This window comes from Rhagoletis pomonella, unplaced genomic scaffold (genome assembly GCF_013731165.1).
Source record: "Rhagoletis pomonella isolate Grant_MI unplaced genomic scaffold, Rhpom_1.0 Rhpom_scaffold_00004, whole genome shotgun sequence".
NCBI classification, from domain to species: Eukaryota; Metazoa; Arthropoda; class Insecta; order Diptera; family Tephritidae; genus Rhagoletis; species Rhagoletis pomonella.
The window spans coordinates 64,913,068-64,939,654 of record NW_023458558.1 but is presented as its reverse complement, the minus strand read 5'-3'; the positions used below and the strand labels follow the sequence as shown (position 1 = coordinate 64,939,654).

General features: G+C 35.9%; 1 protein-coding gene across 1 annotated transcript in view; it reads left to right on the top strand.

Annotated features, from left to right (window-relative positions):
• Nucleotides 1-17,817: 17,817 nt before the first annotated feature.
• Nucleotides 17,818-26,587, top strand: part of LOC118737979 (homeobox protein homothorax) — a 615,436-nt gene continuing 606,666 nt past the window's right edge. The window contains exon 1 of the mRNA XM_036468825.1: nucleotides 17,818-17,959. The gene's annotated coding sequence lies outside the window, so the exon portion shown is untranslated. The remainder of the gene's footprint in view (nucleotides 17,960-26,587) is intronic.

The window sequence follows — 26,587 nt, the reverse complement described above, 5'->3', positions numbered from 1 at the left end:
AAATTTTCATTAAAATTTCATACTTTTTATTCAGAATTTTTATAATTTTTTTGGGTATGTAGTTTTATGGCCAATTAAATTTCACTAAAATAAAGTGAAAGTTTGAAGTCACTACAAAATACCGTTAATTTTTGACATTTTTGTTGACGGTGCTGCGCGTTTTCTTCCATATACATGCATGAACAAAATCTATTTTTATATGGAAGAAAAAGCGCAACTCCCTCGACAAAACAAATATTGTCAAAAATCAACGGAAGGTATAAAACTGCATACCCAAAAATTTATAGAAATAATACCAAAGCAGAAACTTTGAATTTTATGGATTTTGCTGTACTATGATCTATATTTGCATTAAAAACCAATAAAATAAAATGTTTTCAAAATATGGAAAACAAGTTTACTGTACGATTTTGACTGACACTCACTGTAGGTATTGCAGCCTAATGTTGGTGTTGCCATTGTGTGCCGATTGTAACTGAATACTTGGTTTTTTTTTAGTAGCACAATGTAAGAAATTTTTATAAATGCTATGTATGTATATGCAAAGCGGACGCAAGCTTCATCCCAGTGGGAATGAATTGGTACCTTCTTCTACCAAGATGTGGAGTTTTGAAGCCAACAACAAAACAAAAAGTTTGAAAACTAAATCAAGTAGTTTTTTCTTCACGATATCTCAACAACTGCTGTTGACTGCCGTGGTGTTGATGACTTCAAAACCTGTGGCAAAATTTTATTTACTTTTTTATTTTTATTTAAAAATTATATTTATAGATTTTATTTATAGTTTAGTAAAGCGACATGCGACACATTACTTTCGTATGACAACGCGGTAGAGAAATTCTTGCATCTTTTAGTGCGTAGGTTATAGGAACTATCCATTACTTTTTGCATTCCCAAACATTACCTTTTCGCACTGGGTACAGACATTATTAATATTTTATATGCCTAGATAAATGCCTGCATATATCATGTGATGCAGATAAAATGTTTATTCTGTCGACAGTCAGTTTATTGTGAAGATTTTTTGTGTTGCTGCTGAATATTTTTTTCTCTTGTCATTAAGATTTTCATTGCTGATATTTCTGTTTTTTTCGCCCCTTGGTGCGTTCTAACGCTTTTACATTCTTTTCAGTTCATTGCCAATGCGTACAATCTGATTTTGTTTTATTTCCATACGAATATTTTTAACCTCCCATGCCTCATATGTATGTAATTCAAGGTATAGTGCATACATACATTCATATATATGTTTGTAGATCCGTTATACAATGTGATTGCAGTGCTATAAAAACGTCCATCCGTTTTGATGTCTGCATATATATGTCAGTACATAGGTATGTACGTCATTGACGTTCTGTGTCACCTATTTCTTTTTACGCGTCGGTTTAACTGTCCCCTAATTCGTTTGCGTACGGGGCAAAGATGCGCCTACTTACATAACTATATCGTAGCCATATTTACCTAACTCAATCAACTAATAAAACATGTACATATAGATTTTGCAGCTTCATGAGTTATTACGTCAGCTTCTACTTTCTGTTAAGATAATATTTATCAGGTTGTTTATTATTTATAACTACGTCAAAATTGGTCATTATTCATACGCCTCTACGAAGTGTGTGAACGGTAAGTTTTTAGAACAAATATTTTTGAGTTTTAAAGATAAGAGAAGAATTTGCTAGACATTTTTCAGATTTTTATTTTTTCGTAAATGGTTGTGATGGAAAAGCCGGCAACCTTATTGACCTCTAAATACCTCACTTTTTTGGTTCATGTTTTATACGTCCCTTTTTTTTAATACACTCTCCTTTTTGACAACGGGACTAGATTTAAGACTTAGAGCGCGGTTACCTACGAACGTGTACGTAGCGTAGAAGTACGTAACAATATATCATGTTTGCTGTTGATAGAAAGAGGGAGAAGCAACGTCTACGTCACGGTCATGCGGTGGTGAGTTTTTGTTAACACGCAGATCCCTTAAGATAGATCATGTCTGCTGACATGTTCTCCGTTTCTACGTCCGTGGGTAACTGCGCTTTTAGGCCTTGAGCCTTAATGATTTGATTATAGAGTTTAATGATTATTAACAGGGAACGGGCTTTTATGACCTAAAAACCTATAAAAAATTAAAAAAAAAAACAATTTTTAAAAATTTTTTATTTTACATGAACAACGAAAAAGAGAACTAGTCACATGATTGAAAAAATGCATACTTTTATTGAGTATTTTTAGGTTAAATTTTAACTCATAAAACCTTACTCTCTCTAACTGTACTAACATTTAACTACAAGATGCATCTTGAAGTTTTCGGCCAGCATTATTTTTCGATTATCGTGAAGAAAAGCCTTAAAGGTACTAAAAGTTCATAAGTTTAAAACAATTGGTGCCGACTTTGGCATAAGTGCAGAATATAGAGCTGGAAAACTATCGCTGGTCTGGCCATCTTTTCTGGCTTTTTCATAATTCGAAGATACAAAACAAAATTTTTTATAATCATTTGAAAACGTGGCCTCTGATGGGATTAGCAATTAACAGCAAGCATCTCTACACACTCAGCTACAGCCGCTTTATAAATTTGTCTTTAAATGTTCAACTTGAGTAAATTTTCTTCGCCGTTTAATTTGGTTCTACACTTCACAGATGCTTTTTCGTAATAAAGTAAAACCAAAACACAGAAAAAAAATTATGTGTTGCCTGCCGCTGACAGCAAGCACCTCTGCACGTTCAACTACATCACATTCCTTACAATCGGTAAACTCACCATGAAAAAACCAAACAATAACTCGATTGAAAAAAAAACCATTTTACTTTTGGCTCAGTGTATGATACGTATCGCCTTGCTCCCAATCGGAGAGTGACCCTAAGGGCCACGCCCAGAAAACTCTTTTGGGGTTATAAATGCAAAACAGAATCCTAAAAATCGACTTAACAACGGACATTTCGTCACTAGACGAGTGTTTTGACGGCAAAAATGAAGCGCGAAAAGCTAGTTGACGGGGAATAAAGACTTGTAAAAATAGATTTGTACCTGGCCAAGAAGTATCACTTCAGCATCATTCCCCTAGAACACTTTGTATAATTTGTATACTAGTGCACCTACCCACAAACATTTATAACCTCGAAAATAAGTTCTCAAGCCTTTCATCGCGTCTTTCTTTACCGTCAAAAATTAAGAGTCTTTCTTCGCCGAAGTTTATTTTACGCGTCTTTTTCGCGGCCAACTTTTGTGCGCGCGCCTTTATTCGAGTATAGTGACGATATATTTTTGAAAATTTTATATCTTTTATTGGTTTTGTCCAATGTTAAAGAAAAACAAGCAAAGAAGCATAAGTTCGGGCGAAACCGAAATTTATATACCCGGCAAAGTGTCAAATATCGTCGTTTCAACTTTCTGTAAACTACCTTTACATGATAAGCAGGGACGCCTTTTCCGATTTCAAACAGTTTCGATAATATGCTGAGTTAGACTTTGTGATATAATTGAACCAAGTTTGGTATAAATCGATAAAGTGTTTACCGAGTTTCACCTTTGTAGTCATAAAGTGGGTGGTGCCCAATTCTTAAATGTCTATAGCAGTCTTATTTATTGTTAAGAGATTGTTGTAACCATTCCCTGCAGCAAAATTTAGGGACAGTCTGTCAAAGCGCTAGTTCCGCCCTACAAATTTCAGAACTGTCTCTGAACTACTGAAAAAGGGATGCTGAGTTGGACGGTTGAAACTCATATGTTGCTAGTTGCGCTGTCATCAATGATACTCATCCTGGTCATGTGAAAGCTGACAAAAGATGCACAAATGTAATATACTATATTTTTTTTAATTTCTTAGACCCTAAAACTAATAACAAACTGTTTTCGTTTATTTAATAAATAATTCTCTAAATAGTTTATGGGGCAACTGCTAAAATATTTCCAAAAAAGTCGTTATTGGTAGCATTAATGTCATTTTTATACATATCTACGTACGTATAAAATTTAATGCAAAATATAAAATTTAGTTAAGCTACACTTGACAGGAAAGGTCTGCGTACACCATTTCTTTTTTAAATATTCACAATATATTGAGAGTTAAAATTTGTTATTATTTAAATGATCATGCTTAAAAAAATCATATAAACCGTGTCTTAAAACTTTATACAAAACGAAAGTTAAACGTAACGATTTTTCATCAAAATTTTTCACTTTTTAATCAGATTTAAAAAAATAAACAAAAGTGGTACACAATCTCACTTTGAAATGGGAGTGCTATTGATATGAACGGTACTGTACATACGTAAATGTATCACTAAGCACCCGAAACAAGGCGAATTCATATAAGGTGGTATCGATTCAACAAATACAACAATTACCTGTATTTTGTTTTTTTTGTTTTAGCTGGTGATTGTCAAATTTCAGCTATTCTTCTCCGAATGAAAAGGGCGACAGAAAATGCAAACACTTTCACGTTTTCACTCACTCACTAGCAAAATATAAAATTTTGACAATCAAACGCTACACACAGCTGATTAAACAACACCACCTTATATAAATTCGCCTTGACCCGAAATGTGTAGTTATGCAGTGATTTTTTTTTAATTTCCAATGTTTTTCATCTTAAATATTTTTCGTTTAGTTTTTATTTAAGTACTCATACTCCATAAACCATTCAAATTCAAATTCCTAACTGTGCTGCAAACTTGATAGAACTATTTCGAGTATTCTGTTTTGTAGCACATCAAATTTTAGTGTAGTAAAGTGTAATCTTGCATCTTAAACGAAAATATTTAAATATGAGAATGCCTTCAAGAGCGTGCGTAAAAAGAGTTATAAAAAATCAGCGCGATTAATTATACTAAAATTTAATGGGCTATAGAACTGCATACTCATAAACTGATTTAAAATATTGATGTTTTTATAACAGTTTCTAGAATTCTACTAAATTTCCAACACATTTAGAAACGTGAATTTATTTGTTTATGTTATAATACTTATGAGCCATCCTTAAATAAAAAATTTACGAAAAATATTTAGCATGTAAACTATTGTAAATATTCAAAATTCTATATTTCTTATGAGATGCCGGAAATTCTATGTATTACATTTCAATAAATTTAATCCTATGTAACGCTGAGTTATCACAAATAATCATTCAATATATCATCGTTTTTCTCATTTTTTGACACGACTTAGTTCAGATTTTTAATTATAGGTATCCCAGAAATACCCACTATACGTAACAAATATAAATTATTTTTAAGAATAACGGTTTTAGAAAATAAAGGAATAATTGACACACAGTTTGCTTCAAAAAGTAAATTAGTTCAAAACAAATAGCTCTTTAAACATAAAATGAAGTATTTTTATTTACAAAATTGTATGCGTGCTTTTTTAAAGAAAAGGCTCTATACTATACTTATTAGAACCAGCTCAAAACTAGCCACATTTTTTCTAGCCCGGAGGTGACCCTTTTTGAACTATCTAAGAACTGTTGTTATATGAACTGTACCAGAACCATCTAAATCAGAGTCAGCTCAGAACAAGTTCAAAAGTTCTGCAGAGGGCGATAATTGTCACTTCGTAGGACATCGCCATGTTAAAAAAGACAGTTGCAAGCATTGAGTTGGGATAGATGAAGAACCAGTACCGTCCCTTTTCAGGCTAGCTCAGCGCAAGTTCTGAACCAGTTTGATTTGCTGCAGGGTTAACTTGGGGTAAATTAGCGTTTGCAGTTATTGAAATATCGGAGTTTTCGTATTTCCAAAATGTACCATTATACGGGCAGCGAGTGTAATTTTAACTTGATTTGAATAAATTTCGACTAATTAATTTTGCGCACGAAAATTTGTACGTGCCCCGAGTTTGGTAGAAATTGATAGATACACATTTGTGGTTATAAAGGGACGGCGCTACGCCCTTCATCCAAAAAATTTTAACAATGAAATTTTCTGCTAAGTGGTTATTGCAGTCACCGATTTTAAGTGAATTAGCTTCAGTAGGTAGTTACTGATTAATCGCAATTTTCGTGTTTCGGTAAATGACCGTTATATCGTAGGCGTGGTTATTGCGTGGGGTGAAATAACACAAACGACAACAACGCAAATTTGTGATATTTCCCAATTGAATGTTAAATAAAAAAAAAATTTGCTTTATTTCATTTCTCGTTGAGCAATAAGACCAACTTTTAAACTTAACAATTGAGTAATATAGCAAAATAGTGCACATATTTAGGTAGTCACCCAGTTCATTTGACAAAAAGTAGTACATGAACAAATTAAATGGACGGATTTGTAAATATATATAAAATTTTGAAAGTGCCCGGCGTCGCACTCGCGTCCTCCGCCGCCTCCACTCCGTTCGCAATTATGCACTGGTGGCATTATAACCGTTTAGAAAAAAGAAAAATGAGCAAATAACACTAGTTCACTTCTGGAACTGCCTTTTAATGTCCAAGTAATGGGAATTATTGTGTATGGTGTTAGTACCACCCATAGTGGAATTTACCAGGTGCCACTGCCTTATTTGAAAATTTGCCTAAAAAATGTGACTATAAGGCAGCCGAATGTCAGAAAATAAAGCGAGAAAGTCGTTTTATTACTTCAACTGTTTATTACGACATCGTTCCATGCAAACATTTTAAGGTTTTCCAGCAATGTTTTTAACATATTAACTCTCCGTCAGACACATGTTTCGATTGGCACATTCGGTACGCACGAGTCTGGCTGGACCCACGTGCAAGCTGTATGCATTTATATAGAAATTATGTGCAACATTATTTAGTCAAACTTATTTATTTTATGTTATTCAAATATTTATTTAATTTTAGATCTTTCTTTTGAAAATAAATGCGCGATATTTTTTAAGTACAATAGCGATCAAAACCGAGTGTATGTTCGACATTTTATTACTTACAGAACATAACTTTTTTAATAATAAGCGGATTGCTTCCAAATTTTCTGCAATTAGTCCTTATTATCTAAGGAATAAAGCCTAGTATATAGAAAAACTAACAGGCGATTCACAGCAAAAACGCTAGGCAACTCTATTCACTCAGTTTTGAACTTTTCTGTTTTGAGATTTTAGGACGTATGTACATGGGCGTAGCCAGGTAGGGGCTGGGGGGTGCTCGAGCCCCCCCCTAACCTTCAAATTTTCGTAATATATATATAAAATAGTACCCTGAAATGCCAGCTTAATAGGGTCGAGCTTTACAAAAGTTCAGTGGCTCAGTTACTTGCTGGCATTTGGTGCTGTACTCAGTGAAATAATTGAGCTTCATTCCACTTTCCTTGATTGGATGAAATCATACCTATCTACAGCCGAAGGCCCTTTAGCTAGTGCTGTTATATCTTGTAGGTATTATAATTATTTATAATTATATTGCATTTTAATAAATAAAAAATAAAAACCTATTTACAGACTCTGCGTAGACTCTATTGATAACGTCTCTTCCCGGCCTTTTAAAGCGACATCCGATGCTCCTCAAAGTAGCATTTTGGGGCCCTTTCTGTTTATTTTATATATTCAAACTATCGGTTCTTGCTTCCAAACATCTCAATTTCTTCTCTATGCAAATGACTTCAAGATAAACTCTTGCTAAAATACATTCTTCGCGCATCTGGTATCATTTATTTTTGAATGTTGCCACATCTCCCGGCCCATCTTAATTCTGTTTCTGACTTTAAGCATATCTTTGTGTAGGTGTCTGCTTCGACTATATTGTTTATATTGTTATTATATTGTTTTAAAATCGTATACAATCTTTATTCGGCGTAATGGTACTCATTTTTCAGATTCTCACACTTTCAAGATGCTATATTTATTTCTGGTAAGATCAGGGCTAGACTATATCTTTATCATCTGTAGACCGTTCCATACTTTACATCTAAGCCGCTTAGAATGAGTCCAGAAAAAATTCATCAAATTTGTTTTACGCTCTTTCATACGAATCGCGCTATATGCTCCTGAATATGAGACCCTTGAGTAGCAGATTCCCCTTGCGCACATCCACTTTTGAGTTCAATTTTGTAAATGGATTAGTTGATTTGCCTATCCACTTGGATGGAAAGATAACATTTTAATGTCCCTAGACGGAATATACATAAAGCAAGTGACTTTCTTTTACTTCGAGTTTGCAAAATCAAATTACGTCAAGTTTGCTTCGTCAACGAGAACCCTTAGGGACTTAAAATAACATTCGAAATCTTGAGCTGTCCCTATCTTATGGTTCAGTTCGCACCTTATTCTATAATTATTTTTAATAGCCTTACGTATTTTTTCACATAGTCTGTATGAATTTATTGCTCATTTGACTTTAAATTAAATAAATAACAGGGTCAGCATTTTAGTTCTACCACAAATTTAACCCTACAATTTTGTCTAGGCATCATGTATGTTTTTATTGTCAGCTAGTGTTTATCCTACGTCAAATCAGCATTTCTCTTTACCAACGACGTATGTATGTAGTCTTCCTGGTCACTTCCAACAAATTTGGAAGACAACGAGTTTAATTTTTAAATGTCAATTACCACAAACCAAACCTTCTGCCAATCAACTGCTACTTGCAAATTATTAAGTAGCAACGTACATGTAAAGTTGATAAGTACATATCAAAGTAATTAGACAAAGTCACAAAACTGCAAATGAATAATTTACTAACATTAAGCTAGCAAAGAATGCTTATATAATCAGGATAAGGCAAAAGTACGGTATGTATGTAAATGATATTTAATGAGAAATAAGATTAGATACATAGTTATGACTCCATTAGTAAAAAAAAAGTAGTGGATAGGTGGTAAGGACTTGACTACTTACAGGCCAAACACCAACTAGAGGGGGAAAAATAAGGAAAATGATTCAATTCTAGAAAACAAAATTCTCAAAATGTCAACCGACCTAATTAGTAACTAACTACATACATTTACATGTGGGCCATTCCAGCGAAAACGTCACCATTAGTAAAAAAATTTATGTAATTAGAATACGTTCAAATCTGCGACAACAGTAAAGCAGGTAGAATAATTCTTTTAGAATCAATTTTTAACTATTTATTTTGCATACGATTTTCCGCTTTTATTGTTATAAATGTAGCCATAGAGCGACTATTTCTGACATAATATAATCCACCAAAGCTTTTTTGAAAAAATAATTATCCAAAAAGAAAATACAATTCATGCACCTTAACACAGTGATAAGTTATTACAAAAATAAATTGATGGTGTGAAGTTGGCTGCGTTAAAAGAAATATTCATTGAATGTCCCACGCGTCACACAAAATGTAAAAAAAAACCACATCTTGTAACTTACAAATACGTAAGCTTCCCTAAGGTTCTTTTATTGAAAATAAAATAAATATTCACATCAAACTAGTAGTGTTCGTTTTATTTACGAACTATGTTTACTCATCCAATCCATCACAAAAACACTGCCCAAACCTTGACAAACTGAAAGTTTTTATTTTTTTTTATTTTTCGAATATAATAATGTGTGAGTCTATACGTAATTTAGTCTTAAAAATCCATCCGTACGATACGCAAAAAAAAAACGTGAAGGACCAAAACTCACCGCAACATATTTTATTTGTTGTTTTTGCTATGTATGTAGGTTAAATGCTCGAGTGTAATTGCTCGTAATAATAATGTGTTCAAAAATACAGACCTAATAGACCTCTTACGTGCCAACACGCACTTTTATCGTCAGCGCCAGCCAGTTGGCAAGGAATTCGTCGTCCTTTCCTTTACAATTAATTTTTTTTTTTTTGCTAGTACCCTCTCTGCCATGATCCTGCCAAAAGAGGTGTGCGGTTGGGTGGACGCGTAAATATTTCCATAATTAAGCAATTACGCATGTGGCGGTCACACGGATGAAATAGACGTGTGTTGTTTCTCTGTAGAGTGGGAGTGATAGCTCGATGAGTTGGTGAAGCGGCGGACAGAACTGAACGTATCGCATAGCGTGTGCTGTAAACAAAAATATTTTTTAATATCCTATTTCTTAGTCAAATTTGTAATTTTTGGTTCTCGCTCTTCGCTGATTAAAAGTGTCTGATTAACTTGGGCATGAACAAAAAAATGAAAAAGCGAAAAGTTGAAAGGGACTGCAGTAAAACAAAAAAAAACAAAAAAATAAAATAAAAAAACATAGCGCTTCAAGCCATTTATATTAATTTGCGTGGAGGCACTGACAGCGTTTGTCATAAATGTGTCGCCTGATACAAATCCACACATCACATTCACACGTTGCCAACAACTGTAAATTGCAGAACAAGCAGTCATTCATAAAAAAAAAAACATATTTACGTACTATTCATCAACGAACATCAGTCTTAAAAAAACTACATATATTGCTTTACTCGTATTAACTACCTTCTTTTAGATTAACTGTTTTTGGCTCAGCTCTACCTAAATGTACCTACAGATAGATATAAACACATATCCAGTGGTTATGCTAGCAAAATTTTAACGAAGATGAATTGGTTTTTTATTTAAATGTAATTTAGCTAAATGTCTGGTACAACACCTTAAAACAACTACTTTTTAACATAAAGTTGTCTTTCTATATGTTCTCTTTAGTAAATGGGCGTGGGAACACTTCAGCAAAGCGTCTTAACTTAAGATTTCACGTGTGTATGTCTGTATATAAATACTCGCACATTAAAATCACTACAATTGACTAAACCGTTAATTTAACATGTGTACGTCATATTTTTAATTTTTTGCTTTGCGTGCCTTTAGGCCATATAACATTTCGAGCTGGACTTATGTACTTGTCACTGTCGCAATTATCGTCATCACCTCTACCAAGGCGTTGCAGCGCTGAATATGACTTGATGGATTTGGATAACTCAATTTAAGGTATGTAATATTGTGTGAATAAAATATACCTTAGTTCAAGTCTGGTTAATAAGTTAAAAGTTAAGGGCAATGCCACTTGGAAAATGTTTTGTAGCCCTAAACAAAAGATTGAGTGCGCCTGGGGCGCGCAACGAAAAATAAGAATATTATAAATTTTTTACCCCATTTTTTACACCGATTTCTTCCAAACTTGGCACAGTTGTTGGCCTTGATACAACATACTAAATGGCCGAAAATTTAAAAAATCGGAAATAACCACGCCCACTTCCCATATAATGGTAATTTAGCGAAATACAAAATCTTCGATAAATCAGTAAATATTAAGGCTAATTTATTCAAAAATGATGCTTGCAACAATTCTTTACCAAGAAATTCGTTTATGGTAAAATTTCGGAAAAGGGGCGTGGCACCGCCCACTTATGATCACATATCGTTATCGATAACCGTTATACCAATTTGTACCAAACTCGGTTGTTGTTGTTGTTGTTGTAGCAGCATACAAATTCCCCAAAGACTTTTTGGGGAGTGTTGCTGGAGTGACAGTCCTTGGCCAGATATAAATCTGGGTCGTTCCGGTTACGTAGACCCGACTGTCGTGGGAACGACCAAACTCGGTATTTTTATTGTGCTTGCCACATAAAAGCAAAACGTTGAAAATTAAATTTCAGAAATGCTTGAAACTGCAATATTTCAAAATTTAAGGAAGCTAATTTACTCAAAATTGATACACGCCGGCTTACCATCTAGCGGTAGCTTTCGGAAAGATAAAAAACATATATTTGATACTTGCGCCGGGTATTTAATTTCGGCTCCACCCGAACTTAGACTTTCTTACTTGTTTTTATGAGAAGTTGTTTTTTCATGGCAGAAATAGACTAGGAGGTTTGCCATTGCCTGCCGAGGGGCAACGCTATTAGAAAAAAACTTTTTTTGTGATGTTATGTTGAAGCCGGCTTGAACCAAGGCCCTGCGGAATGGAAGCGCGCACTACTAACCACTACACCACAGCGGCAACAGGGGTTCGACTATATACAAATTAAATAACTGGTCCTCTTTTCTATAGTTTGTGCGAATGATTAATTTTGTTAGAGCTCCTGGCTAGTTTTTATAAAAAATGGTTATGAGAAAACAACTGGAATTTATAATGGTTGAAGTTATTACTGCTATTTCGGTGATTAACATAGCCCTCGTCAAACTTATTTTGCCATCTAAAGGGATTTGATGTTTCATGGTTCGCAATAAGGGGCTGGCATTCTGGCTCCGTGGTCATAGAAATTTGGTGTACTTATATGAAAAAGTAGTCGGTTATGGGTGATTCTAATTGGATTGTTCTAATTAAAAGATTGAAGGAACAAAAGTCCTTCCTACTGTCTACTTTTTACTGCTTTAACCGTACAATTCGTGCTAAGATAGTTGCAAGTATTTTTTAAAACAGCTGAAAGACAAAATAAGAAAGTTTTACAGAAAAATCTCTATTGCCAACTTTCCTGATGAAAGGCGCTTTTGAGAGAAAGCACTTGAGCATGTTCCAAATGGAGATATACATAGTATGTATATGAGCAACTCTCAAGAGTTATTACATTTTGCGACAAAAACGTGTTTTTGGTCGAAAATGGTTTTACACCTTATTATTGAATTATCTTAAGTTTTGAATAAAGAACACGATTCTATCGCGAAATGGTATTTAAATGAAAGCTTAAAAAAGATATATATGTATGTATATATATACTAAAAAAGTAAAAATAAGCACTCATGCTCATATAACAACGGTAACCATCCGTCCTATATTATACGGGACAGTCCTCTTCTTTGACCAGTTGTCCTGGCAATTAATTTATGTTATACGGGACGCCAAATGTTCTGTATTTCGACGCCTTAAAGGTCATCAAAATGGCTTGCCTATAAACTAGTCTGAATGCCTTTGTTTCGAATCGAGGAGCACGTACAGTGACCAAAATATAAATAAGGATTCTACATTTTAGCAAGATTCGGCTATTTTTCTTTTGTTTATTATTATTTTTTAAGTAAGATCTGTTTATGGAAAAAATTTGCAAAATTGTTGTTTGTCCCGTATTCGGCTCGCATAAATACGGTCACCGTGAATATACCCGTAGTTGCGTATATAACGTATACGCCCCGTAGCACCATACACAGTCAGGTAACAGGTTTACTCGCACGCCTTAACTTAAAAGCCATATTATTTAAAAGTAATTAAATATTAGCGTGGAAGATTTTTACACAGTATTCCTTATGCGCATACATATATATTACTTTCGAGTGTGCCAATAAAAATTTTAAAAATGGAATTTTTGTTCTCAAATCATAGTCATCTTTTACTCAATGTAATTTTTTCTTCATTTTGGTGACTATTTTTTACTGTATTACATTCGTTCATTTTAGCAAGAAGAACATCTTGACAGGTTAACTTTAACACTTTTAAGTATGTAAAATTATTGAAATTAAAAAATTTTTTAAATTTCTAAAATTACAAAATAGTTCCGACAGATATTCAGCATGCTGCCAATTTTTTTTTAATTTCGTAGGGCTCTGAATCTTATGCAATTCCATTTTTTATTGGGCATCTTCAAATGGAAATGGTTAAGTTATCTTTACGAATCATGAAATTTCTTTTAAAATAGCATTCAATAGTTAAGGCATATTTTTGCATATTTATTGCGCATATTTTACAACAAATGCATATAGTTAGTGCGCAATTTCTTAGCAAAAAAATTACCTAAAACTTTTTCCAAATATTTATCTTAATATTGGATAGCCAAGCGGCCATTAAGGCACTAGCTAAATCTCAACAAGTGCAGAAGTGTAGGAGAGAGCTGGCCTATACCTCTGATAAATTTCAAATACCCTAATATGGGTCCCGGGACAAAGGGACATTTACGGAAACGAGGCAGCGGAGGAACTAGCAATGTGCAGCTCCGCACTGAATACATATGTCACACGCGGTATATGTATTTGATGCCAATGTCCATTGCCTCTAATATGAACATCATATTTGAAAACTTCCCAAAGTAAAAAAAAAATTATGATTTTTTCGAGTGAAAATGAAAAAACGAATAATTTCGGTACTTTTGCGCCTATATAAACGTTTTAAGGATAAAATTGTTCAACTACTTGATTTAATTTTTGTTTTACTTGTTGCAAGAAGATTTCCTTAGCGTTTTTTTTTACTAGCTGGTGAGATTTGCTCATATAATTTTGACGAGCCGCTCCAACCGTCCCATGGCCGAGCGAACAAAGCACTGGCGTACCATTCGCGAGGTCCGACGTTTGAATTTTCAGGCAGCGGATAGTTTTTTTACTTTTCGATAATAAAGTTTTTTTTATTGAATTCTCTTTTAATTTTAAGATTTTGTTGTTTTAAAAGGAAAAATATGTATGTTTTTTAATTAAATTTTTAAAAAAGTGTTACATAGGTATGTGAATGTATTTTTTACTAATTTTGTTTTCTTTTTTACTTTAATTTTCTTTTAGTTTTTTATTTAATTAACTAAAAAAATTCATTTAATTTTTAGGAACTTGAGCAATTTTAATTTAATTTTTGGGTCTTTTTAGTTTTCTTTTTAGAAAACTTATTACTAAAATAAACAGAATAACCCTCTCGTAAGCAGATATTTCAATTATCAAATATAGAAAAGAGCTTTCCAGAGATTTGCCAAAAGTGACAATTGTCTTACAAAAGAAAGGATCTGGTGAGTTGGAAGAATTGCCTGGCAAGTTTTTTTTAGGTTCCTTCTCTTGCTGGCTCGTCACGACTTCGTTATCATCTAGTACGCTACAGGGAAATCATTAAATATGTATATATTTTTTTCAGATCTGGAATAATTTCAAAAAATGCAACACGACCCAATTCCCATATCGCTCCTTCAATCAAAATTTTTAGTATTTTTAATCGAGTACCAAACTTAGCATACATACAAATGTACATCAGTTACATCCCACCTAAGTTAATACGTTATGTTAACTTACTATTAACTCCACAATCATTCTGTACAATACTCCCACTCACTCTGGAGAATTTTCATTACTTACATGCATACATTTACTAATGTTAATACTTACCTTTCTTACATACTCACCTCTGTTAATCTTATGTTATTTCATTGATAATTATCTCCGTTAATGTTACTGTCAATTCCAACTTTACATAGACACATACTTAACTTTGTTAATGCTAATGTCTATTTATACTCACATACGTATATGAGTACTTCTGTTTATGATGATGTTAGTTAATACCTACGTACATACAATTAGCATTTGCATTCTCTCTGAGACCTAGTTAAGTTATTCCAAGCTTTCAAGTTAGAAGTTGTAGTTGATAACTGAAGAATGAAGTTCATTCAAACAAATTATCTCCCCCATCGTTATTATGTATATATTTCCAGAGACAGAAGCGCTATCACATATCGTTTGGTCAGATATCCTAAACCACCATGGTTTTCAGAGATTGAAGGCTTTTCAGTTTTCTAAATAAGCTGCGGAAATCCCAACGCCTGAAAAGCTTGGGGTCAATTCCCTTCAGACCAAAAAGTTAGCATTCTGAAGAATAAATTACCAGGCTACCAAATTCGAAGAAGCTATGATGTTGTTCTAGTGGTGAACGAGGACAAGACAAAGTACCTCCTGGCTAAATATAAAACGTCGTTGCGTATTGGGATACACGCCACTGTTGCCAGTTATAAATTTGAAGTAGTGAAGGTCCTTGACTTTCTAACGGCATGCCCATAGTTGAGCGCATAAAAATATTAACAACGATTGCGCTGGCTTGGATGACGATGCGCCGTTGAAATGATCCTTCGAATCGGCAGCCATATGTAGGGCGCCCACGAACACAATGGAAGGACCAAGTTCAGAAGGACCTGAAGGACAACGCCTTGGTCGAGTGTACCTACCACTTTTAACGAAAACTTTTCCTAAAATGGCACTAATTAATGCAATATATAAGCGAAAAGTACAATAGCGCAGTAGCAGTTGCAGTGAGTTTTTAAAATCAGCTACATGCCACTGCTATATTGTGTGCATTGTACAGTTCCAGTCAAGCGAGTTGAGCATCGTAGGTTGATGCGTCAAGCAAGTTGAGCATCGGTTATGTATTCAAGTTCAAAAATTGGGTAGGCGCTGAGACCAATCATAACCTTTGCACCACCTCTGTATGCCGAAAGCCATACAGAACCCCGTGAAACTAATATTTAAATTTTTTTTTCTAAAGTGCTGTGGGGAGTTGTTATTCGATGAAATCCATCATATAAATAAAAAAATTAATTTTTAATTTTTTATTAGTTATGACTTTTTGCATTTCAACGATGATGTTTGTTACGTCTTTTTGCATTTCAGGTGAGGATATACATTTATTAAAATTTAATCAACTGAGAAGAAAAGTATATTGACTGTAGTCAATTTGTGCTCTATTTCGAAGGTCTGCATTTATAAAGTTGGATAAATATGATTAAAGCAGCACGAACTCAAATGGGCACAAATTTCATCACTTCAGCAGCTTTCTTACTTTTATTTCAAAGTTGGTTTCTCTCAGTGTAGTAATGTGCTCATAAGTCTTTGTGAGTAGTAAACATTTCAGGATAATGAATGAAGGCCGACTAACACACAAATGCGTATAAACAAACATTTGTACTTGAAGGCTTTATATTTTTTATAGATACCTGAAACTTACTTAATAATTTAGTAAAATTTAGACCATTACATAAAGCTCGCATTTATATTTTACACTTTTTTCTTAAAAATTAAATAACAAATTAATAATATCCTTCGAATTTTCACTTGCTCTTCATTTCATCTTAGGACGTTTACATACAGCACAACAATCACATACTCACAGTAGCGGTACTTTTTGACAACTGTCAAAAATGTTTGGAAAAATCAATAAAAGGACACCTTCCAATGGGAGCGACATGGCGCTTAGCTGTCAACGCCTGAACGAACTAGCCTGCCAACGGGCAACACACCCGCTCTCATGCGCTCATCATATTCCAGTGTCAATTTAGACATCTCCGATGAAATGTTTTCGCCTTCAGCCGGTGGCTGCAGCAGCAGCAGCGACAACTGAAGGATGCTTACGAGAATTCTCCCCGAACGAGCAGCTGTGCCAAGGAGAGTGGGCATTGTGGGCGCGCACATTTCAACGGTGTACTTTTACAGCGACAATTCTCGACACTTGATGTCATGCTAACGCCGCAATCGCGCGATGAGTCAATGAGTTGAGCGGTATTGAAATGAGATGAACCGAGATCAAATCCAAAAAATGCTGCGGTTGACAAAATAACGTCAGTTGTTAGCTGTTGGAATGGTTGGGATGGGTGGCGAAATTGAACAAACGTTTAATATTTGTGTATATAGGTAGCAGACAGGTAGCGCTCTGAGGGTGTCTTGTGTTTACTAGTACTTTAATTGATAGTTATCTATTGTGAAATGTTTTACAAAACTATCGAATGCTTAGCAGGCGCCAGCTGATGGGTGGGTGTTGATGAGGAGCTGAGCGGCACGCTTGTCTATCTTGGATGCCGCGAGTGCCGGATAGTTGACGGCATTGCATTGCTGTTGGATGCTCATTTTTGACAGCCGTGTCAATACGCACACCACCCTGCCGCTCTACACCCTCTCTTCGCCCCCTCCCGTCACAACAAAATGTGGTGAAATGATTTTGGCGAGTTGAGATTTTTGCTTTGTCGCGTTTCCTTGGCGCTACCGCCGCCAGCTCGCGCAATGCTGGAGCCTGTCGATGAGTATAGCCACTGTGCGGCCACTGACGCTGTCGCTGCCGTCATCATCGCTGCTAAAACTGTCGATTGTGTTTGCTGTCACTTTGGTTTAGTTCACTTTGACAAAAACACAAAGCAGCGCGAGCGAGCCTCTGAGCGCACTTGTCAGTCAGTGAGTGTGTGTCCTTAGTTGTTTTTTGTGTTTTCTTGTGTGCCGATGCTGCCGCTGCTGCTGCCGCGACTTCTAATCAAATCGAACCAAATAAGGACTTTTTGTGATATTTTCATCATTTTTTAATGCAAAAATGTTTAAATTGCAATGAAATTGCAAAGGCCGATAGCCATGGATAAATGTTCCTAGAAATGTGAAAGTGTAAACGGGTGAATTTCAAGAAGTGAAGGTAGAAAAAATTTAGAAATATGTGCAAATCTTTGTCGTGAGTCCCCACAGAAATCGCAGTCTCGGCGCGCGTATAGTCGCTTCTTATCCCTTAGCAAAAACTTAGCGTGAGCTACTTGTGCAAACTGCTCGCGTCAGATTCAATATATCCGATTACAAAATTTACTATCAGTTTGGTTAAATATTTGTGTTGTGTCCTGATACTTAATCCCTGTTTGAATTCGTCATCGCTGCTAGCCTCCTCAATGGGCAAAGTCCCAGGCGCGGTGTGTGGTGTAAGCGCCTTTCCACCTTGTCTCTATTGTGTCAGACATTGTCGCCGTCGTTGCTGCTAATCGTTGGCTGGCTGGCGCTCCACACAATGGAATTTCGCGTATTCACTCCTTTCATCTCGCCGTATTGTACGTCTCCAACTTTGGTCTACAAGCAGCCACTAACCACATAACGGGTTTCACAGTGCCCTTCTCGTCGAAAAAAGTCTTTTGTCTGTCGCTCGTGTTTACATTTTTGTTAGCTAAAATCAAGCACTCTCTGCCGCTCTGTCACATTGACATTTCTACCCGCCTTGCGCGGCGCCCCAACTTATGTTTGCGAATTTGGTTAGCTCCTCTCTGCTGCACGTCCAGGATGCTGTGAGTGCCGCATGAGAGGACTAGCGTAAGAGAGCAATGGTGCTGCGTGCTTATTTGTGAGAAAAGTGCGCGAAACTTTTACAAATTGACTGCTGCGACAAATGTCAAAATGTCAATTGTTGTGTTGACAGTGGTGATGCCTTCAGAAATATCATTGTTTACATTTTTAAATGCACTGTTCAAAAACGCAATGGACTACAGATTAATGATATTTCAAAAAAGGATTTCACGAATGACATATGAAGAAGAGATGCGGCTTCCATAAAGGGTAAAATAGTGGTAAGTAGTTAAATATCTTCAACATGCTTGTTTAGAAAAAAAATTTCCAATGGTGTATTCAGTATCTGATGTATTTCTGTGAATTTAAATATCTTCCAATTATTTTAGTAGATAAGGTGGAATAAAATTTTTCAGTTTCCACACTTTTAGCACTGTGTATCTATGTATCTGGGTATATAGTCAAATGCAAAAGGAAATCAAAAATATAAAAATAAATTGAAATAATAAATTTTCTAAAAGTAGTGCAGAGCAGTTCAGAAATATAAGACTAACTGATTAGCCAAATTCAGTGAAATCTTTTAATAACGAATGTGGTAACATCGAGATTTTCTACGAGACCGCTAAGCTAAGGAAATTTCTCTCTAAAAGTTTTATAGTACAAGGACTTATTACGGCTGAGGAAGGAGCATTGCCCCAGAAAAGCAGATAATCACTTGAGATGTTGCTCAACGCACACTTCTCTGCAGGAGTTCCAGAGCCGAAGCCAACAGGAGTGGAAAACGAGGGGTAAGATCTGACTGTGGAAGGTTTACTGGCCTGGCTAAACACCTTCACGGTGTTCAAATCAATAGGCAGGAATGGTATTTTCCCAGCCATGCTTCAAACAGCTGTAAGTAAGACTTTAGAATACCTATGTGAACTATAAAGAGGCTGCATTCCACAAAATTATCTACTTAAATCATGGCGGACCTCACAACTGGTGCCAAAGTCAGATAAAATCAACCATGTAGACATTAAAGCTTATAGGCCTATCAGCCTAACATCATTTCTGCAGAAAAATTTTACAAATATTACACATCAAGAAAAATATGTATATTTACTATGTGGGAGACAACTCTCGAAAGCGCAGCACATCTATACTAAAGGCAGATCAATCGATGCAGCTCTCCACAATGTTAATAGATGGATAGAAGGAGCCATGAAAAATGGAGAATAAACTTTAGAAGTATTCCTTGATATAGCTGGAGCGTTTAACAACGCCTCGAAACAAACAAGCAACACATTGGGCTATAGAAAGATCTCCGCGAAATAGGGCTTAGATGAGGTGCATAGAGACACAATACAGGGAGGGGTGTCATCACCACATCTGTGGACGTTTGTCTTTATAAATAACTGACGAATCTAAAAGGACGAGCAGCCATCCTAAGAGCTTATGCAGATGAAGAGAAGATACGATTTTTATGCAGAAGAGAAGATTTTTATGCAGAAAACGAAGCCTAGAAATATGAACCACATAACTATAAGAAAAATAAATATATTTGTATACATTTGGTTTATAGTTATGTGGTACATATTTTGAGGCTTCCTTTTCTGTATAAATATCCGCAGTCTAGTTATTATAAGCGGCAAATATCTAATGAATCTTAGCTCACTGGCGCACCAGATGCTGAAAATTATTAGTGATTGGGCTACAGATATAGGACTGAGAAGGCTGACATGATATTATTCGCCAGAAAATACAAGATCTCAGCTTGTAATAAACCTTAATTGGAAGAAACCACTCTTAAACCAAAGCCAAGCATGAAGTACCTTGGAATTTATCTGGACAGCAAAATGTCGCGGAAACTCAGTGTAGATGAGCGGGCGAGAAAAGTTACTACAGCACTATATGCATTTAAGCAGAGGTTCGGCTGCACTTGGGGGTCTTGCGCCCGGCTTATCGCATGGAATATTCAAAGCTACCGTTAAGCCAATATTATGCCAAGGAATATTAAGTAGTAGAGTGGGCAGGAACGAAAACGAAGACATATGATAAGATACTGGGTGTTTTTACAGACGCTCAATGATCACTACCATTGGTGCCTTACAATTGCTGCGAGGATTTATGCCTCGGGCTGCTTGGATTTAAAACACCCGGTCTCGGTTCAGTATACTGAACTGAAAGGAAAATGCATAGGTCCTTTAAGCTAGCAGATTTTTTCAGTATCTATAGAGCAGAGGTCTTTGCAATAGAGGAAGCAAAAGAGATAAATAAACCTTTACATTGTCAGGCAGCTATTAAGGCCCTACGGTCTGTAAGGATGCTATAAGAAGGCTAGCTTCGGCTAACCAATATTGGGTCCTAGTCCACTAGAGTGTGGAAGTCAGTGAGAGAGATGACGAGATATTCAAAGAAGGCGTACTCTTAGACACCTTAATACAGTTTCTTAAAAATTTGATAGGAAAGGAGTGCCACGAAGCAAAGAAGAAAACACAAAGAGCCAGCGTCAAACAGTCTGAATCTTATACATGAAGTCTACAAGTCTGCGTTGAAAAAACTATAACACCGTCTCAAACAAGAGGTGAATGTATCCTAAGTAACCGAGCTACAGGTAGGTAGGTACGTTTGACAGGATAAAAGAAATAAGATACCTGGATCCATCGAACATCGGAATATAGCACTTTTGGTAGTCAAAGGAAAGCTGAGCAGTCAGCATTTAAGCCTCCCTGTATGCTGGACACCTTATAAAAGATTCGAACGCATTCTTTTCAGCCGGCTGGAAAAGTCTATCAAAAACTATTTTGATTTTCGAAAATAAAGGTCAACGATAGATGCGATCCAAAAATTTGTAAATATCGCACGTGGCTTCATCAATGGTTTTAAAATCAGACAAAACTTTGCCAGGTGATAACACTGGATGTTGAAACGCATACAACTTTGCCAACTGGCCACAAATCCAGACAGCTGATGCATACTCTAGAGAGTTCCTCGGAAATGTTAATGAAATTAGAGCCCAGATGTTTATATCTTAGTCCAATGAAAGCAGGCAGCTGACTAGGAAAAGGTGCACTGACTCCAACTTTCAATCCCCAAAACAGCCCATTTGTCCTTTCAGCGTCCATGGTCGAATACCGCAAAGATGGACCTTGCAATAGGGGGTTTTTTTCCCCAGAGCTTGCTGAGCTATAAACCCATCTGTGCTGGAGCAGACCACAGATTAAACTGAGGGCTACCGATTTACTCAAAAAACACATTTTATCATGCAGAGACTGGTTCTAGCAAAAAAAAATCATTAAGCTGCATGGCTGTCTCCAGATCGGAAAATGATAAATCAATCATGTTGTGATATGCGGTAGTTATACTTCCTGTGTTTTGGACGTACATTGAATCCGACGATCAATAATCTTGTTGTAGCCCAGATATGCATATGCCTCTGTGCAGCATACCCCTGCTTTCTGAGGGCACTCTGAGAAGCCGAAAAATGTGGCGTTCATTTCGTACCGTCGCCAAATATAGGGCAACGCTGTGATCGGGCTCAACTCGAGCTATGTGGGTTCGATAAAAGGGAGCTGATGGGGAAACCGAGCCGTATTTTTTGTAGCAAAAATAGGGAGACCGAAATACGTGAGTGCGAAGAATATAAAATGCTGGTCGACAGAAAAAATGCCTCGGCTTCACCCATCCAAAAGAGACTAACTAAAACGAGTATAGGAAAGAAGAATGAACCCCCGTTCACAACCAGACTATGACGAAATACAAATAGCAATTTCGCATCTGAAAATGAAGAAGGCTAGTGAAACTAACAGCCTGTCAGCTGAGCCATTCAAGTTTGCGACAACAATGAGACTTAAAGAAAATAATTGTAAGATATAAAACCAAGAGAACCTTTTCACTAGGGCGTATCTTTTACATGTGAATCTCCAAATTTAAAAAAATATGGCGGCACTAAGTTGTGACTTAATGCGAAGGACTCATGCTTGCAAAATATCGCAAAAGCCGTATTATTACTCATACTATAAAATCAAAAACTGAACATTGAGCATCTGAGCCATCCTAATATACAAATATGTGTGTAATAATAGTTTTTTTTAGTAGATACAGCAATACTACCAGTTGAACACCTAATAACAATCTACATAATCCCTCAAAATTACTTAACCATATCAAATTGAATGAAATCGACTGAATTTATGAAAATTCTACATCAACTTGCGAAATTTGCAGATGCACATATACATACATATGTATTTACGAGTATATAAATACATATGTGCATACTCTTGTAATTCTGTTACACAGGTCCCATATGCCTTAACGCCTGCATACACTACAATCCACATGCATTGATGTAATTGTCGTTTTCCGAATGCATATTCCAGAAAATATCAAAATCCACAACAATAAAATGCGTGCGGTATATGGCAATTTTGAACGTGTGAATGCAAAATTATGTGCACACACAAATCTACACCTAGTAATTCGGCACTGAGATGAAACCATAGCAATACTACCTACTATTGCTAGTACTGGGACAGCGTAGCCCAGCACAAGTATACAACTGCGTATGCATTTACAGGTCTACAAATATTTATGCATATGCACATTAGGGTAGTCCAAAACAAGTAAAGTCGGAATTTTAAAGCTCTCACCCCTCGGATATATCGAAAAAATATACCCCTATTTTATTTATTTTTTATTTTTTGAAATCAAAAAATATTTAGAGGTCGTTCAAAGCACTCAACATTTTCGTTGTAATTCTTGAGAATCAATATTTTTCGATCAGAAAGTATATATGTTTTTTTTTTGTGATTTAAAAAAAAGTGGGTGAGAGCATAAAAAATCCGACTTAACTTTTTCACATGTATTTTTGAGCCACCCTGCTGTGCATACTGCATATGTGTGTGCATGCAGTGAAAAAGTGAAATGAACAATCAACAAACGTTTTACGGTTGACATTTCACATGACAGGTTCGTAATACGATTTAGTTTGTGATAAAGGATAACCGCAACGTAAACGCAAATGCGCTTGGCTAAATTCGGTGGTACTTGTACCCATCGATCTACTCGCATACAAGAACATTAGACCGAGTCGGAAAAAAAGAATTTTTATTTAGTCGAGTATACACTGCGACTAGTGAGTTTACTGGTGAAATATTTAAATAGATTTTAGGCCAATATGATGTTAAGGAAAAACAGCGGACTCAAAAGGACCCTTTCAGGGATACATTTTACATATATTACATTTTCAAACCGGGTTACAAATAAAAGATATACGAAAACTATGTTTTTATGATGCAAAATTCTCTCAAAGCTCGTTTTCGCTGACAGCTTGTTTTACGTGGCTGATCCCAAGTTCAATGAACAAAACTTGCCAACTGGTCCCACGTAACGGAAACTCCTCTTGATTCATTTTTTAATCGTTCCGTAATTCAGAAACATAGTTTCATGCTTTGATCTACTGAACTTAACATAACATTAGTCTGGGTTAATTGATTTTAAATTGATCAAATTATAAATTTTGAAATCAATGCTAGTTGTGATTTGATTCACTGAGCTGTGATGAGGTAAGTTGACGTCAGTTAAGGTGAGGCTAGTTGAGTTGAGGTAAGTAAGTGAGTTAAGGTGAGCAAAAGTCAGGCGAGTTAAGTTTAGTTAGGGAGGTGAGTTGAGTTCAGGTGAATATGGTGAGGTGAAGTAAGGTGAAGAACATAATATGTTTTAATCATCATTTTGATCATTATTTATGTCTCATCATCCATATCTCTATTTCTATCTCCTACTATAAGTCTATATTTGTATCTAACCTTTCCTTTTATCATATTTTTCAAAATTCAATTTTTGATTAATATAATGCATTTCATCGAATTTCAACTCCTCACGTGGTTTTATGAACAAAAAAAATAATTGTAGTCACGACTTTTTGCAATACAGTGACTATGTTAGTTACGGCCAAGCGCACTTGTGCACTTGGGCACTAACTTTGTTCGCATAAATAGTCCAAAACTAATCAGTTTCGTAGCATTTTGGGACCAGTTGGTTAATTTGAGCTCCAGTGGCCGTTTTGAAGCGTTTGAAAGCCTTTTAAGGTCTTTTAACGTGTTTTTGGGTGCTGGGAGTGCCATATTAATATGTGTAAGCAGCAATCTATTAATATCGTTGAATTATTTTAATATCTGTTGCAAAATTTTATACAGACAAGACTAAAAGTAGAAAATATATTACATAAAAAAAAACTGTTTAATATACCACGCCTTTAAAATTTTACTAAAAAGTAGAAAATAGAATTTCTCAGTCCTATAGAATTTGTTTTTATAACTTTCGATTTTGAAATTTTAGCAAATGTCATTATAAACAATTTATGAGATTAAAAATGAAAAGCATGGGGCGCATGTAATAGACTTGAATTGATATGAAAAGTAATATATGTATATAAGTGGGTATATGAATAACGACTGCTTAAAATCGATCTCAAATTTGTACTTTCGCTGTAGAAATTTTAGGTCTATGTTATGTAGTTTGATTATTTTCAATTAAACCTTTATTGTATGCGCTCCACGTTTTTCGTTTTCAATGGGCACGTTCAGAAGGCGCAACAGCTCAGTAACTGTTGCGATTGCATTTATTGAATTTATTTCAGCGAACTTGCGGTAAACCTCAGTTTTCGCTTGCCGGAGCATTGTAGCGTTTTTCAAGCAGAGATAAACAACATAATGGAGGCGGCTCGATGATTCATAACCTCCGCCCCTCCAGGACGACCTATCGCTATTTATTCTGACAGCCAGGCCGCTATCAAATCTATGGAATGCAGGAAGGCTGTCAACCTGCTGACATCAAAATGGTCCTCGACTGTTGTAATGGTCCTTGGGCACATTCCTGGCAACTGCCTAGCGGATAAGCTAGCAAGGAAAGGGACGGAAATATCTGAAGTAAATTCAGCTCATAATGCCGGAACTCATTGAGGAGGTACATAAAAACAGCCCACCTGGTTGGAACCACCTGCCATAATACCAGGAAACTTTGGCCAAATATTGATGTATAGAGATCCATAGCTCTCATTCGGCTAGACCGCTCCTCTCTCAGGATCGTAGTCGAGGTAATCACGGGAACACACAGAAAAAGGTTAGGATACCCCACCAACGACTTTTGTCCTAGTTGCAGAGACGAGGAAAAGGAGGAGGGCACCGAAAATTATCTCTGTCATTGTCCCGCCGTGGCCAACACGCGCAAACGACTATACAACAAGTATTTTCTAGATTGTTTAGCCGACTTGAACTCTGCGAACGTCCTCGGCTTTTTAATTACTAAGGGAGGGAAAGAAACACATTGCGTCGACCAGTGGTTTCACAACGGGCTTTTCCAGCCCAGTGTGCTCCGTGCTCTGCGTGGGGGCAGCCAAACCTAACCTCTCCTTATCAATTCCCTCGTCTACATATTCATCTTAACCTTTATCTTTGTCGTAATCTAAATTTTATCTTTAACCGCTGCTAACCATGTTTCTTTAACTCAGAAATAGTGTTAAAGCATTATATATTTAGGATAAACCATTTACGTTGCATTCACCAAGTTCCTTTTCCAAATTCGTGCGGCTTGTTTCTAAATGCATAGACACCAGCTAGCAGGAGTATTTCATGCTTAAAAATGTTGCAGCCTTCAGTGAATCCTTGAATATATAGAAGTGATCTCATTAAAGCTCAATATCTCCTCTTCAAATTAGGTAAGCTTAATCCTACCTTTTCCTCGCGATCCGTCCTAATGTAGAAAGCTTGCAAACAATCTGAGTAGGCACATACCAGGTTTGTTGCGAATATTTGGATTCGGAGCTTTTGCATTTCTTTTAACATTGGAATTTGTATTCGCATTCGCAATAATTAAAGCGGAGGTCTTTCGAATGCGAATTTTGTGGAAGTGCACTGATAAATCGTACATATATCTGGCAAACAAAATGACAAATTGCAACCAATATGTTTTCGCTGTGGATATGCGACATTGGGTCAAAACCAACCACATTTATTTTGTT